The sequence below is a fragment of the Capricornis sumatraensis genome, chromosome 8 (assembly GCF_032405125.1).
Source record: "Capricornis sumatraensis isolate serow.1 chromosome 8, serow.2, whole genome shotgun sequence".
NCBI classification, from domain to species: domain Eukaryota; kingdom Metazoa; phylum Chordata; class Mammalia; order Artiodactyla; family Bovidae; genus Capricornis; species Capricornis sumatraensis.
The window spans coordinates 13,199,140-13,214,183 of record NC_091076.1 but is presented as its reverse complement, the minus strand read 5'-3'; positions in this window follow the sequence as shown (position 1 = coordinate 13,214,183).

Below are 15,044 nucleotides of genomic sequence, written 5' to 3'. Positions count from 1 at the left end.
GCCCATCCAAAAGAAAACCAAAGAAAATGAAAAGAAAATAAATCTGAAACTATGTTCAACAACCTGCTGTTCCGATTTTGTTTCTGTTATTGTAACAGAATCATATGTCTCTTAACAGGTAAAAGCAAGTCAATAATTAAAACTAATATTATTCTGAAGAATCACTTTCATTGGTTAGAAAAAGAGGTTCACATATAACATAAAGAAGTTTAATTAAAACCCTACTGTCTTAAAGCATAATTTTGTACCAACTAATTATATTCCTTTTTATTTTATTTTTTAGGGTAAATGTACTTCTTATTCTGACCAATGTAGAGCTTAGAAGCAGTGACAACTTGATAACAGTGACTATTCTGAGGTCTAACATGTAGCTTCTAAATGTATTTCCCAACAGACAATCCATAGATTCTTAAAGAGATGGCTGATTTCAGGACTGGGTCAAGAAATGCACAAAATAATCTTGGGAATCTTGAAGAACCAGAAACCTGAGGGACTTCAAAGAGCAGTGGGGACTGGACAGAAATTTTAGGAATCCAAATGAAAAAGCCAAATATCTACCAGTTTTTTGGGCAGGATGATGTTTCTGCTTCTCAACACACTGTTTATGTTCCTCATAGCTTTTCTGCCAAGAAGCAAAACACTTCTGATTTCATGGCTGCAGGCAGCATCCAGAAATCGGTCACTGCTTCCACATTTTCTCCTTCTATTTGCCATGAAGGATGGGCCTGGATCCCATGATGTAGTTTCTTAATATTTAATTTTAAGCTGGCCAAATGTGTCCAAATGTTAATAGGCAACATCTAATTTGTCACTGTGACAGATTGCTAGGGCACCAACTCACCATCCTGAGCACTGAGAAAGGAAAATAATCATCAATATTTATGCTTTTTTTGTTTCTATTAAGCATAGGTTATGTAACTACAAACAGTTCCAGGAAAACAAGCTAGACTGTCCCTTCTGGGGGTGATGAGAGAGTGATAGGGAACAGCTATAATACAGATGAAGCCTCACTGGCCTGCAGCTCACCTCCTGCTGTGGAGGTCTGGTTCCTAATAGACCAAGGACTGGTACTGGATCTGGCCCACTGTGCTGGTATTGTGGACTCCTGCTCTAAACCCAATAGTGGGACATTCTATAAGACAAACCACCCTGCTTCCTCCCAGATTCTGAACATATAAATGACATTAAAATTGGGAAAGAAACAGTTATTTACTCTTAAGACGAACATCCAAGTGCAAGATATGAGTATATTTTTTTAATAAACTGTGAAAAGACATCTGCTTTTTGAGAATCAGGGAAATTTGCACATGGACTGGATATTAGATGTTAATTTTATTAGGAACAGAAGAGCATTTTTTTTCACATCATATCAATTTACCCCAAATACTCATTATGTAGATTTTGTGAAATGTTCATCTCTTTGCTAAATCTTCAGGAAAAATGAATAGAGTAAAAATGATAATTAAATTTGGGTCTGTCTTGATTTAAAAACAGATTGGCATAGCTGCTATGGATTGAAAAGTGTCTACCCTTGACTTCCAATGTGATGGTAGTAGGAAGTAGGGCCTTTGGGAGATATGGAATTTGACATGGGGTTTTGATTGCGGTCCCTCATGATGATATTAGCCTCTCCCTCTTTTTCTTTCTTATTCTCCCTCTTCCTCCTTCCCTTCCCCCATCACATGTGAGAACATAGCAAGAAGAGAAAGACCTGATGCAAGTCAAGAATGTCTTCACCGGGAACTCAATTGTCCACCACTTCAAGGTTGCCGGGAGAAATATCAATAACCTCAGATATGCAGATGACACCACCCTTATGCCAGAAAGTGAAGAGGAACTAAAAAGCCTCTTGATGAAAGTGAAAGAGGAGAGTTAAAAAAGTTGGCTTAAAGCTCAACATTCAGAAAACGAAGTCCATGGCATCTGGTCTCATCACTTCATGGGAGATAGATGGGGAAACAGTGGAAAGAGTGTCAGACTTTATTTTTTTGGGCTCCAAAATTACTGCAGATGGTGAATGCAGCCATGAAATTGAAAGACTCTTACTCCTTGGAAGGAAAGTTATGACTGACCTAGATAGCATATTGAAAAGCAGAGACATTACTTTGCCAACAAAGGTCCGTCTAGTCAAGGCTATGGTTTTTCCTGTGGTCATGTATGGATGTGAGAGTTGGACTGTAAAGAAAGCTGAGCACTGAAGAATTGATGCTTTTGAACTGTGGTGTTGGAGAAGACTCTTGAGAGTCTCTTGGGCTGCAAGGAGGTCCAACCAGTCCATTCTAAAGGAGATCTGTGCTGGGTGTTGTTTGGAAGGACTGATGCTAAAGCTGAAACTCCAATACTTTGGCCACCTCATGCGAAGAGTTGACTCATTGGAAAAGGCCCTGATGCTGGGAGGGACTGGGGGCATGAGGAGAAGGGGACGACAGAGGATGAGATGGCTGGGTGGCCTCACCGACTCAATGGACATGAGTTTGAGTGAACTCTGGGAGTTGGTGATGGACAGGGAGGCCTGACGTGCTGTGATTCATCGGGTCACAAAGTCAGACACAACTGAGCGACTGAACTGACTGACTGACTGGAAGCAGAAGGAATGCAGACATTTTTAGAAAGAATGAACTGGGCCGACCTCTCCTTGGTTTTCCCTTCTTTAGTGCCATCTGCAGGTGAGGGAGGGCCCGGGTAGAGAGGAAGCCACAAGTGGGACTGCAGGGGTATTTGCAAGAGAAGGGAGGAGGAATTCAGAACCCAGTAATGAGGAGGTGAGCATCTTGCTCAGGACCCAGGAGGGAATGAAGAAGCACTGGGAAAAGAATAGTGCCTACCTGAGGGCCAGACCTACCTGAGTCTTCCGTTCAAACCTGGAGGTCACATCTTTCCTACTGGAATTCCTGCTCCAGATGTGGAGGGGTGAGAGCTGTACTCACTCCTAATGAGTCACAGGGAGATGGACAGCCTCCCCCAGGAGCCCTTTGGTTCCATTCTAATTGTGGGCATCATCCCAGGCCAGCGAGCAAATTTCAGGTCATCCAAAGGATGACCTACTTTAAATAGTATTTAAAATACTACAAAATTTGCCTAAGAGTCCTGACATATCTTGTTCCCAGAGTTTTTTAGGAGAGATGATTCATCAGCCTAATTTGAGTTTCTGCTGAAAATCTAAAAACTTCCTCATTGGTAACTTCTGACTTATAACTACCCACTCTCATCCCACAGAACCCAAGTGGTGGAACGTTCCAGTGGGCAATTGCTCTAAGGTCTTCAGTGTCACAGCACTGTGTCCCATGTGGTCTACTACTCCCAGTTCTGAGCCCAAGATCCATGGAGATCACTCGGCAGTTTTGGGCCCCTGCCACCAGAGGCAGCTTCAGCAACCTCAGAAACACACACCTCTGAGCCACTTGTCCACTGATTGGCACTGAGCTTCATTCTGGAACAAGTGTTCTGGACCAAGTCCAGTCTCCCTCATCCAATATATGGGAAACTGAACCCTGGGCTGTATTACTCACCTTAAAGCTACAGGTAGATTAGTGAAGACTTGAGACCCAGGAACTCTCAGGCTAGGAGACTTCAAGGAAAGGAAAGATGAGAGAAAGCTCTATTGTATCCATGCTGCAAAACTTCTTAGATATCTGCAGGCACTAGGGTGGAAGTTCCTTTCCTGTTGCCCCTCAAGTCTGGTTCTGATTTTATCATCAGACCTGCTTTCTTGTAGCAGCAGGAAAACAATGTTGAGGGCTGTTTCTTTTGGGTTCCAGGCACAGTCAGGGAGCCCCAGCTGTATTGACCCCAGGAGGCAGTCGTGCAGGTAGTGACTGACTCACTCCCAAGCCAGCATCCCCAAAGCTCCCACTCCTCATTCACGGAACACAGAAACTTGGGTGACTGGATAACGTGGACCTGTATCACTGTGAGAAGCATTCTCTTCTTAGCCTCTGGCAACTTAGATACAGTGTCTTGCTCTTTCCTCCGAGAACCCCTGGCTGAGGGGTCTGAGACTAGCCTGGATGCAATGGATGTGTTCCCTCTTTAATGCTTAAAATAGGCCTTGGAGTTTCAAAGGCTTTGAGAGGATTATAAACACATTTAAGTTCTTTAGGTACTTTGCTTTATGAATCTGGTTGGAGAAAAAGGACAGAAACTCAGGACAAGGCTGGACATCACTGGGTCCCAGCTTATTGTGAGTTGAGTTCCAAACACCAGGCTTCAGAGTCAGGTGCTGATGTTATTTGAAGAAGCAATAGAGGAAAGAGATTTTGAGCAGAAAGCAGTGTGGTCAAAGGACCATGGGAATCACATGGGGTGAGATGAAACAAGACTGATTACTTGTTTCTTTGCTCTATCAGTTCCTTGGAGTTTCTACCCCTGAGGACAAGTACATAGTGATAGTCAGAGGCATTGGTGGTGCCCCTGCACCTGATGCTCCAGGTGATAACCAGTTTGTGTACACATTCCTGATACCAGAGCCTATTAAGCCTTGTGATAGCCCCAGGTCTCCCTTCTTGGGAAAGCTGACATGGCTCATTGCTGCTAACTCACAACTGAAGTATGTGATGAGGTCATGTTGGCTGACGTGTAGACCAAGTTCCAAGCATGGAAGGAAGGTTGGCAGTGGAAGGGTAGCCATTTATTAAGCTTGGTTACCTTGGTCCTTAGCAGTGTCTACTTCTCACATCTAGAATGTTTTTCTCCAAGCTTTTTGCATGGCTGGGTCCTTCTCAACATTTAGCATCATCTCAAATAAGTCTCTCTCAGGCTAGCTTTCCCTGGCCACTGCACTCTCACAAGCACAGACCCTGATCCAAAAAGTGCCTATAGACACTTCCCTCCATCAATACCATAATTATAGTTACCAAAGTGGAGAGGTGGGAGAGGGATAAATTGAGTTTGAGATTAATATCTGTATACTACTTTATTTAATAATCAACAAAGACCTACTTTACAGCACAGGAATTCTGTTCAATAGTTTGTAATAACTTGTATGGGAAAAGAACCTAAGAAAGAATGGATACATGTTTTTGTATAAGGGAATTAATTTCCCATACAACTAATATTAATACAATAATGTAAATAACTGTTCATATATAAATTAAAAGCTATATTTAGGGCAGCGGTCCTAAGATGGCAGAGGAATAGGATGGGTAGGCTACTTTGTCCCCCACAAATTTATCAAAAGAACATTTGAATGCTGAGCAAATTCCACAAAACAACTTCTGAACGCTGGTAGAGGACAGCAGACACCCAGAAAGGCAGCCCATTGTTTTTGAAAGGAGATAGGACAAAACATAAAAGATAAAAAGAGAGGCAAAAGTGTTAGGGACAGAGATCGGTCCTGGGGTGGGGGTGGGGAGTCATAAAAAAGGAGAGGTATCCAAACACCAGGAAATCCTCTCACTGGCGGGACTGTGGGGTAGTTTTGGAATCTCAGCGGGCATCATAATCAGGAGGTAAAATAAGTAAATAAAACCACAGATTATGTGCCTAATGGCAACTCCCAGCAGAGAAGTAGCCCAGACACTTGGGTCCGCCACCAGCAAATGGGCTGAACAGGGAGGCAGGGGCTGCATTGTTTATGGTAAGGACCAGGCTTGAATGCCCTGAGGGCAATCTGAGGGAGCTAATGTGAGATAGCAACTCAAACTGCGGGATAGCCAGAGAGAGAGGGAAAAAAAAAAAAAAAGAGAGAGAGAGAGAGAGAGAACTTTCTCATGTAAAGCCCTAACCTAAGGCACTGCCAAGCCCACTCACAGAACGAAGGACTGAAGGAATACAATAGGAGAGCTAGCTGGCTGCAGAACAGCCCATCCCCTATCAGAGGCAGAGAGGCAGGTGGGTGACAGCCAGAGCTGGAAAGGGGCAATCTTGGCCCCAGAGATGGCATCATCTACCAAACTGCAAGCAGGCTCCCAGTTGCTAACCAAGTCTTCCTGGGATCCTGGACTGTTGATATCTGCCTGGAGGTTTGCAGACAGAGATCACCTACCCTGAAGAGACACATGTCACACCTGAAATGGCACTCCTGCTGTGCAGCCAGGAAACCAAGAAGCTGGGACAGGGGAGGTGATAAGATGCACTGCACCTGGAGAATGTGTGCATGCCAAGCACCTGGTCACCTGAGCTGTTTGGACCTGGGACGGGTACTAAAAGCAGGCCCAACTGAGTCTGCACCTGTGTGGAATACCCGAGAACATGAATCTGAGTGGCTTAGACCAGGGAAATGCACGCAATGCAGGGCCTGCTTTAGACAGTTCCCCTGCAGAGCAACCTGGAGACTGAGCAGTGTAGACTGGGAAAGCACACGCACCGTGAGTGGGGGCAAACTCAACATGGCCGAGATACTATGAGCAATCCCCACTCATGCCAGTGATATTTGTTTGCAGTGTTCCTTCCTCCCCACAGCACAACTGAACAAGTGAGCCTAAATAAGTGATCACCTTCTCTCCCTTGTGCCAGGGTGGAAATTAGACACTAAAGAGACTTGCAAATAGAAGAAGCCAAAATAAACAGAGGGAACTGCTTTGGAAGTGACAGGTGCAACAGATTAAAACCCTGTAGTTAGCACCAACTACATTGGAAGGGGCCTATAGATGTTGAGAAGTATAGCTGAAACAAGGAACTATGTGAAATTGAACTGACCCCACACTGCCTGCAACAGCTCCAGAGAAATTCCTAGATATATTTTTACTATTATCATTAAAATTTTTTTTCTTATTTTGTTTTTATTTTCAAGTCCTCTATTACTCCTTTAATTTTCATTTTTATAACCTACTATTACCTTGCAAAAAAAAGACCCTATTTTTAAAACAAATTTCCTATATATTCTTTATATTTTTTGTGATTTTGTTTTCTTTTTTATTTTTTAATATTGTACTTCTGAGAGTCTAACCTCTACTCTAGATTTTTAATCTTTGTTTTTTGGTATTTGTAATCAATTTTATACCTTTAAGAATCAAGTCTCCAGTGCACATTTTTACTTAGGAGTGTGATTACTGGCTTGATTGCCCTCTCCCCCCTTTGAATCTCCTTTTTTTCCCCTAGGTCACCTCTATCTCTTCCCTCCCGCTTCCATTCTCTAAACAAATTTGTGAATCTCTTTGGGTAATTTGGACTGTGCAGAACATTTAGGGAACTGATTACTGGCTAGATCTGTCTCTCTCCTTTTGACACCCCCTCTTCTCCTCCTGGTCTCCTCCATCTCCTTCCTCCCCCTTCTCTTCTCTATGTAACTCTGTTAACCTCTCTGGGTGTCCAGGCTGTGGAGAGCACATAGGGATTTGATTACTGGCTAGATTATTCTTTCTCTTTTGATTCCCCCTTTTCTCCTCCTGGTCACCTCTATCTACCTCCTCCCTCTTTTCTTCTCCTTGTAACTTAGTGAATCTTTCTGGGTGTCCCTCAGTGTGGAGAATCCTTTATTCATTAACCTAGATGTTTTATCATCAGTGCTGCATGGATGGAGAAGTCTTGAGGTTACTGTAAGAATAAGACTGAAAACCAGAGGCATGAGGCCTAAGTCCAAAGCCTGACAACACCAGAGAACTCCTGACTACAGGGAACATTAAAGGATAAGAGCTCATCCAAAAGCCTCCATACCTACACTGAAACCAAGCTCCACCCAAGAGCCAACAAGTTCCAGAGCAAAACAGGAACATAGACCTGAGCTTTAATATACAGGCTGCCCAAAGTCACACCAAACCCACAGACATCTCAAAACTCACTACTGGACACTCCATTGCACACCAGAGGGAAGAAATCCAGCTCCATCCACCAGAACACTGATGCAAGCTTCCCTAATCAGGAAAACTTGACGAGCCACTTGTCCAACCCCACCCACAGGAAGGAACCTCCACAATAAAAAGAAAGCACAAACTGCCAGAATACATAAAGACCACCCCAAGCACAGCAATCTAAAGAAGATGAAAAGGCAGAGAAATATTCAGCAGGTAAAGGAACATGATAAATACCCACCAAAACAAACAAAGGAGGAGGAGATAGGGAGTCTACCTGAAAAAGAATTCAGAATATTGATAGTAAAAATGATCCAAAATCTTGAAAACAAAATGGAGTTACAGATAAATAGCCTGGAGACAAGGATTAAGAAGATGCAAGAAATGATAAACAAGCACTTAGAAGAAACAAAAAGAGTAAATTAATAATGAATAATGCAATAAATGAGATCAAAAACACTCTGGAGGGAACCAACAGTAGGATAACTGAGGCAGAAGATAGGATAAGTGCAGTAGAAGATAGAATGGTAGAAATAAATGAAGCAAAGAGGAAAAAAGAAAAAAGAATTAAAAGAAATGAGGACAACCTCAGGGACCTCCGGGACAATGTCAAACACCCTAACATTCTCATCATAGGAGTCCAAGAAGAAGAAGACAAAACAAAAGGCCATGAGAAAATACTTGAGGAGATAATAGTTGAAAACTTCCCTAAAATGGGGAAAGAAATAGTCACCCAAGTCTAGGAAATCCAGAGAGTCCCAAACAGGATAAACCCAAGGCAAAACACCCCAAGACACATATTAATCAAATTAACAAAGGTCAAACACAAAGAACAAATATTAAAAGCAGCAAGGGAAAAACAACAAATAACATACAAGGGGATTCCCATAAAGATAGCAGCTGGTCTCTCAGGAGAAACTCTTCACGCCAGAAGGGAATGGCAGAACATACTGAAAGTGATGAAAGAGAAAAAGCCTTCAACCCAGATTACTGTACCCAGCAAGGATCTCATTCAAATATGAAGGAAAAGTCAAAAGCTTTACAGATAAGCAAAAGCTGAGACAATTCAGCACCACCGAACCAGATCTTTGGCAAACGCTAAAGGATCTTCTCTAGACAGGAAACACAGAAAAGGTGTATAAACTCAAACCCAAAACAACGGGATTATACTTATCAATAATTACCTAAAATGTAAATGGGTTGAATGCCCCAACCAAAAGACAAAGATTGGCTGAATGGATACAAAAACAAGACCCCTAGATATGCTATCTACAAGAGACCCTCCTCAAAACCAGGGACACATACAGACTGAAAGTGAAGGGCTGGAAAACTATTTTCATACAAATGGAGACCAAAAGAAAGCAGGAGTAGTAAAACTCATATCAGATAAAACAGATTTTGAAATAAAGGCTGTGAAAAGAGAAAAAGAAGAACACCACATAATGATCAAAGGATCAGCCTAAGAAGAAGATATAATAATTATAAATATATATGCACCCCAAATAGGAGCACCATAATATGTAAGGCAAGTGCTAACAAGTATGAAAGGGGAAATTAGCAATAACACAATAATAGTGGGAGACTTTAATACCCCACTCACATCTATGGATAGATCAACTAAACAGAAAATTAGCAAGGAAACACAAACTTTAAATGATGCAATGGACCAGTTAGACCTCATTGATATCTAATAGGACATTTCACACCAAAACAATGAATTTCACCTTTTTCTGAAGTACACATGGAACCTTCTTCAGGATAGATCACATCCTGGGGCATAAATCTAGCCTTGGTAAATTCAAAAAAACTGAAATCATTTCTGAGCATCTTTTCTGACCAAAATGCAGTAAGATTGGATGCCAACACAGGGAAAATAACTATTAAAAATTCCAACATATGGAGGCTGAACAACACACTGCTGAATAACCAAGAAATCACAGAAGAAATAAAAAAGGAAATCAAAATATGCATAGAAACGAATGAAAATGAAAACACAACAACCCAAAACTTGTGGGACACAGTAAAAGCAGTGCTAAGGGGAAGGTTCATAGCAAAACAGGCTTACCTCAAGAAAGAAGGAAAAAGTCAAATACATGACATAACTCTACACCTAAAGCAACTGGAAAAGGAAGAAATGAAGAGCCCAGGGTTAGTAGAAGAAAAGAAATCATAAAAATTAGGGCAGAAATAAATGCAAAAGAAACAAAGGAGACCATAGCAAAAATCAACAAAGCTAAAATCTGGTTCCTTGAGAAGATAAATAAAATGGATAAACCATTAGCCAGACTCATCAAGAAAGCAAAGGTGAAGAATAAAATCAACAAAATTATAAATGAAAATGGAGAAATCACAACAGACAACAGAGAAATACAAAGGACCATAAGAGACTACTATCAGCAACTATATGCCAATAAAATTGACAACTTGGAAGAAATGGACAAAATCCAGGAAGAGCATAACTTTCCAAAACTTAACCAGGAAGAAATAGAAGATCTTAACAGACCCATCACAAGCACGGAAATTGAAACTGTAATCAGAAATCATCCAGCAAACAAAAGCTTAGGACCAGACAGCCTCACAGCTGAATTCTACCAAAAATTTAGAGAAGAGCTAATACCTATCTTACTCAAACTCTTCCAGAAAATTGCAGAGGAAGGTAAACTTCCAAATTCATTCTACATGGCCACCATCACCCTAATACCAAAACCAGACAAAGATGTCACAAAAAAGAAAACTACAGGCTAATATCACTGTTGTACATAGATACAAAAATCCTTAACAAAATTCTAGCGAACAGAATCCAACAACATATTAGAAAGATCATACATCATGACCAAGTGGGTTTTATCCCAGGAATGCAAGGATTCTTTAATATCTGCAAATCAATCAATGTGATACACCACATTAACAAATTGAAAGATAAAACCATATGATTATCTCAGAAGATGCAGAGAAAGCCTTTGACAAAATTCAACATCCATTTATGAAAAACACTCTACAGAAAACAGGAATAGAAGGAACATATCTCAATATAATCAAAGCTATATATGACAAACCCACAGCAAATGTTATCCTCAATGGTGAATAATTGAAAGCATTTTCCCTAAAGTCGGGAACAAGTCAAGAGTACCCCTTTCACCACTACTATTTAACATAGTTTTGGAAGTTTTAGCCACAGCAATCAGAGCAGAAAAAGAAATAAAATGAATCCAGATTGGAAAAGAAGAAGTAAAACTCTCACTGTTTGCAGATGACATGATCCTCTACATAGAAAACCCTAAAGACTCCACCAGAAAATTAGTAGAGCTAATCAATGAATATAGTAAAGTTGCAGGATATAAAATCAACACACAGAAATCCTTTGCATTCCTATAGACTAACAGTGAGAAAACATAAAGAGAAATTAGGGAAACAATCCCATTCACCATTGCAATGAAAAGAATAAAATACCTAGGAATACATCTACCTAAAGAAACAAAAGACCTATATATAGAAAACTATAAAACACTGATGAAAGAAATCAAAGAAGACACGAATAGATGGAGAAATATACCATGTTCATGGATCGGAAGAATCAATATAGTGAAAATGAGTATACTACCCAAAGCAATCTATAGATTCAATGCAATCGCTATCAAGCTACCAACGATATTTTTCACAGAACTAGAACAAATAATTTCACAATTTGTATGGAAATACAAAAAACCTTGAATAGCCAAAGCAATCTTGAGAAAGAAGAATGGAACGGGAGGAATCAACTTGCCTGACTTCAGGCTCTACTACAAAGCCACAGTCATCAAGACAGTATGGTACTGGCACAAAGACAGAAATATAGATCAATGGAACAAAATAGAAAGCCCAGAGATAAATCCACACACCTATGGAAACCTTATCTTAGACAAAGGAGGCAAGAATATACAATGGAGTAAAGACAATCTCTTTAACAAGTGGTGCTGGGAAAACTGGTCAACCACCTGTAAAAGAATGAAACTAGAACAGTTTCTAACAGCATACACAAAAATAGACTCAAAATGGATTAAAGATCTAAACATAAGACCAGAAACTATAAAACTCCTAGGGGAAAACATAGGCAAAACACTCTCCGACATAAATCACAGCAGGATCCTGTATGTCCCACCTCCTAGAGTAATGGAAACAAAAGCAAAAATAAATAAATGGGACCTAATTAAACTTAAAAGTTTTTACACAATGAAGGAAGTTATAAGCAAAGTGAACAGACAGCCTTCAGAGTGGGAGAAAATAATAGCAAACGAAGCAACTGGCAAAGAATTAATCTCAAAAGTATACAAGCAACTTCTGCAGCTCAATTCCAGAAAAATAAACGACAGAATCAAAAAGTGGGCCAAAGAACTAAACAGACATTTCTCCAAAGAAGACATACAGATGGCTAACAAACACATGAAAAGATGCTCAACATCACTCATTATCAGAGAAATGCAAATCAACACCTCAATGAGGTACCATCTCATGCCAGTCAGAATGCTGCTGCTGCTAAGTTGCTTCAGTTGTGTCTGACTCTGTGCGACCCCATAGATGGCAGCCCACCAGGCTCCCCTATCCCTGGGACTCTCCAGGCAAGAACCCTAGAGTGGGTTGCCATTTCCTTCTCCAGCCAGTCAGAATGGCTGCTATCCAAAAGTCCACAAACAGTAAATGCTGGAGAGGGTGTGGAGAAAAGGGAACCCTCTTACACTGTTGGTGGAAATGCAGACTAGTACAGCCACTATGGAGAACAGTGTGGAGATTCCTTAAAAAACTGGAAATAGAATTGCCTTATGACCCAGCAATCCCACTGCTGGGCACACACACTGAGGAAACCAGAATTGGAAGAGACATGTGTATCCCAATATTCACTGAAGCACTGTTTATAATAGCCAGGACATGCAAGCAACCTAGATGTCCATAGTCAGATGAATGGATAAGTAAGCTGTGGTACATATACACAATGGAATACTACTCAGCCATTAAAAAGAATACATTTGAATCAGTTCTAATAAGGTGGATGAAACTGGAACCTATTATACACAGTGAAGTAAGCCAGAAAGAAAAACACCAATACAGTATACTAAGACATATATATGGAATTTAGAAAGATGGTAATGATAACCCTGTATGCGAGATAGCAAAAGAGACACAGATGTATAGAACAGTCTTTGGAATCTGTGAGAGAAGACGAGGGTGGGATGATCTGAGAGAATAGTATTGAAACATGTATATTATCATATATGAAACAGATCACCAGTCCAGGTTTGATGCATGAGACAGGGTGCTCAGGGCTGGTGCACTGGGATGACCCTGAGAAATGGGATAGGGAGGGTGGTCGGAGGGGGTTCAGGATGGTGAACAGATGCACACCCATGGGTGATTCATGTAAATGTATGGCAAAAACAACTACAATATTTTAAAGTAATTAGTCTCCAATTAAAATAAATAAAAAAATCTAAATTAAAAAAAAAATAACGGTTATGTCTAGAGACCAATGGGGTTCTTTAGATTCACACGATTCCAGATATTTTGCTGGAGATGGCAGAGTGGGTGCAAAAATCTTGACATTATCTGAGGTTGCATTTTCCTGAGACTTGTTGTCCTTTTGCTTCTCGTGTCACCTATGACTTGTCTTTGGAGGATCTAATACAAGGGCTTGGAGACACTAGCTGGGTGTTAGTTGAAGGATGAATGTGCTAGTGGGAGAGTGAAATCCCAGCTCCCTAGCCTTGGGTTGGGGCATGTTTGAGGCGCAACTTACGTCCCAAGTTCCCTGTGAAAACAGGCTGTAGCTTCTCTCTCCGTGACTTGCATGAAATCAGACCCAGACTGGTTTCATCTATTTTCATGTCCTGCTTCCCCTGAGACCTCATTGGTTTCTCTGGGAGAATGTTTTTTTTTTTTTTAATTTGGCTGCATTAGGTCTTCATTGTTGCTCAGGACTTCTCTATTTGCAGTGAGGAGGGGTTACTCTGTAATGGCAGTGCACTGGCTTTTCAATCCTGTGCTTCTCTTGATGCAGATCACAGGCTTTAGGGCACTCAGGCTCAGTAGTTGTGGCTCACCAGCTTAGTTGCCCTGGGGCATTTGCAATATTCCCAAACCAGGTCTCAAATACATATCTTAAGCACTGGATCAGAAAGGAAAAACCTCTGGAAAAAATTTGAAATAAATCACTTTTACATGAAACTTGGCACCATGGCCTATTTGTGAAGAGACTGACATAAGATTGTCCCCTAATTCAGGCAACCTCCAGAGATCAGGACTGATTTAGATTCCCCTCTCAAGTATTTCTACAGCATCTTGAAGCTGTCCATGCCATGTGGCTTTGTATTTGCTGTGTAATTTCTGAAACCCAAACTAGACCACAGCTTCCAGAGGGCATGGCTCTCACTTAACTCACTTGTAAGTATACGTCAGTAGATCTTGTCTCATTATACCAGACTCTAATGTCAAGGCAAGGCTAATACAAAGATCAGTGGTTCTATTATGAGTGCTAGGTTACAGGTTCAAATACTGTAATCAAACTCTAAATAACATTGTCTTAAATACAATAAAATTTCAATTCACTTTCATATAATGTTAGTGCAGGTCTCTCCCCAGAGATGGAGACCCACTTCTTATCACATCTTCCATCTCTGCTAGTTCAGTTCAGTTCAGTTCATTTCAGTCACTTAATCGTGTCCGACTCTTTGTGTACCTCTGGTTTAATATGGCTGCTCCAGCTCTTGTAATTACATCTGCATTCCAGCTAGTGGGAGAGAAAATAATACATCTATTTGGAAGTGACATATCAGTTCAGTTCAGTTCAGTCGCTCAGTCGTGTCCGACTCTTTGTGACCCCATGAATCGCAGCACGCCAGGCCTCCCTGTTCATCATCAACTCCCGGAGTTCACTCAGACTCTCATCCATCGAGTCAGTGATGCCATCCAGCCGTCTCAGCCTCTGTCGTCCCCTTCTTCTCCTGCCCCCAATTTCTCCTAGCATCAGAGTCTTTTCCAATGAGTCAACTCTTCACATGAGGTGGCCAAAGTACTGGAGTTTCAGCTTTAGCATCATTCCTTCCAAAGAAATCCCAGGGCTGATCTCCTTCAGAATGGACTGGTTGGATCTCCTTGCAGTCCAAGGGACTCTCAAGAGTCTTCTCCAACACCACACTTCAAAATCATCAATTCTTCGGCACTCAGCCTTCTTCACAGTCCAACTCTCACATCCATACATGACAACAGGAAAAAACCATAGCCTTGACTAGATGGACCTTAGTCGGCAAAGTAATGTCTCTGCTTTGGAATATACTATCTAGGTTGGTC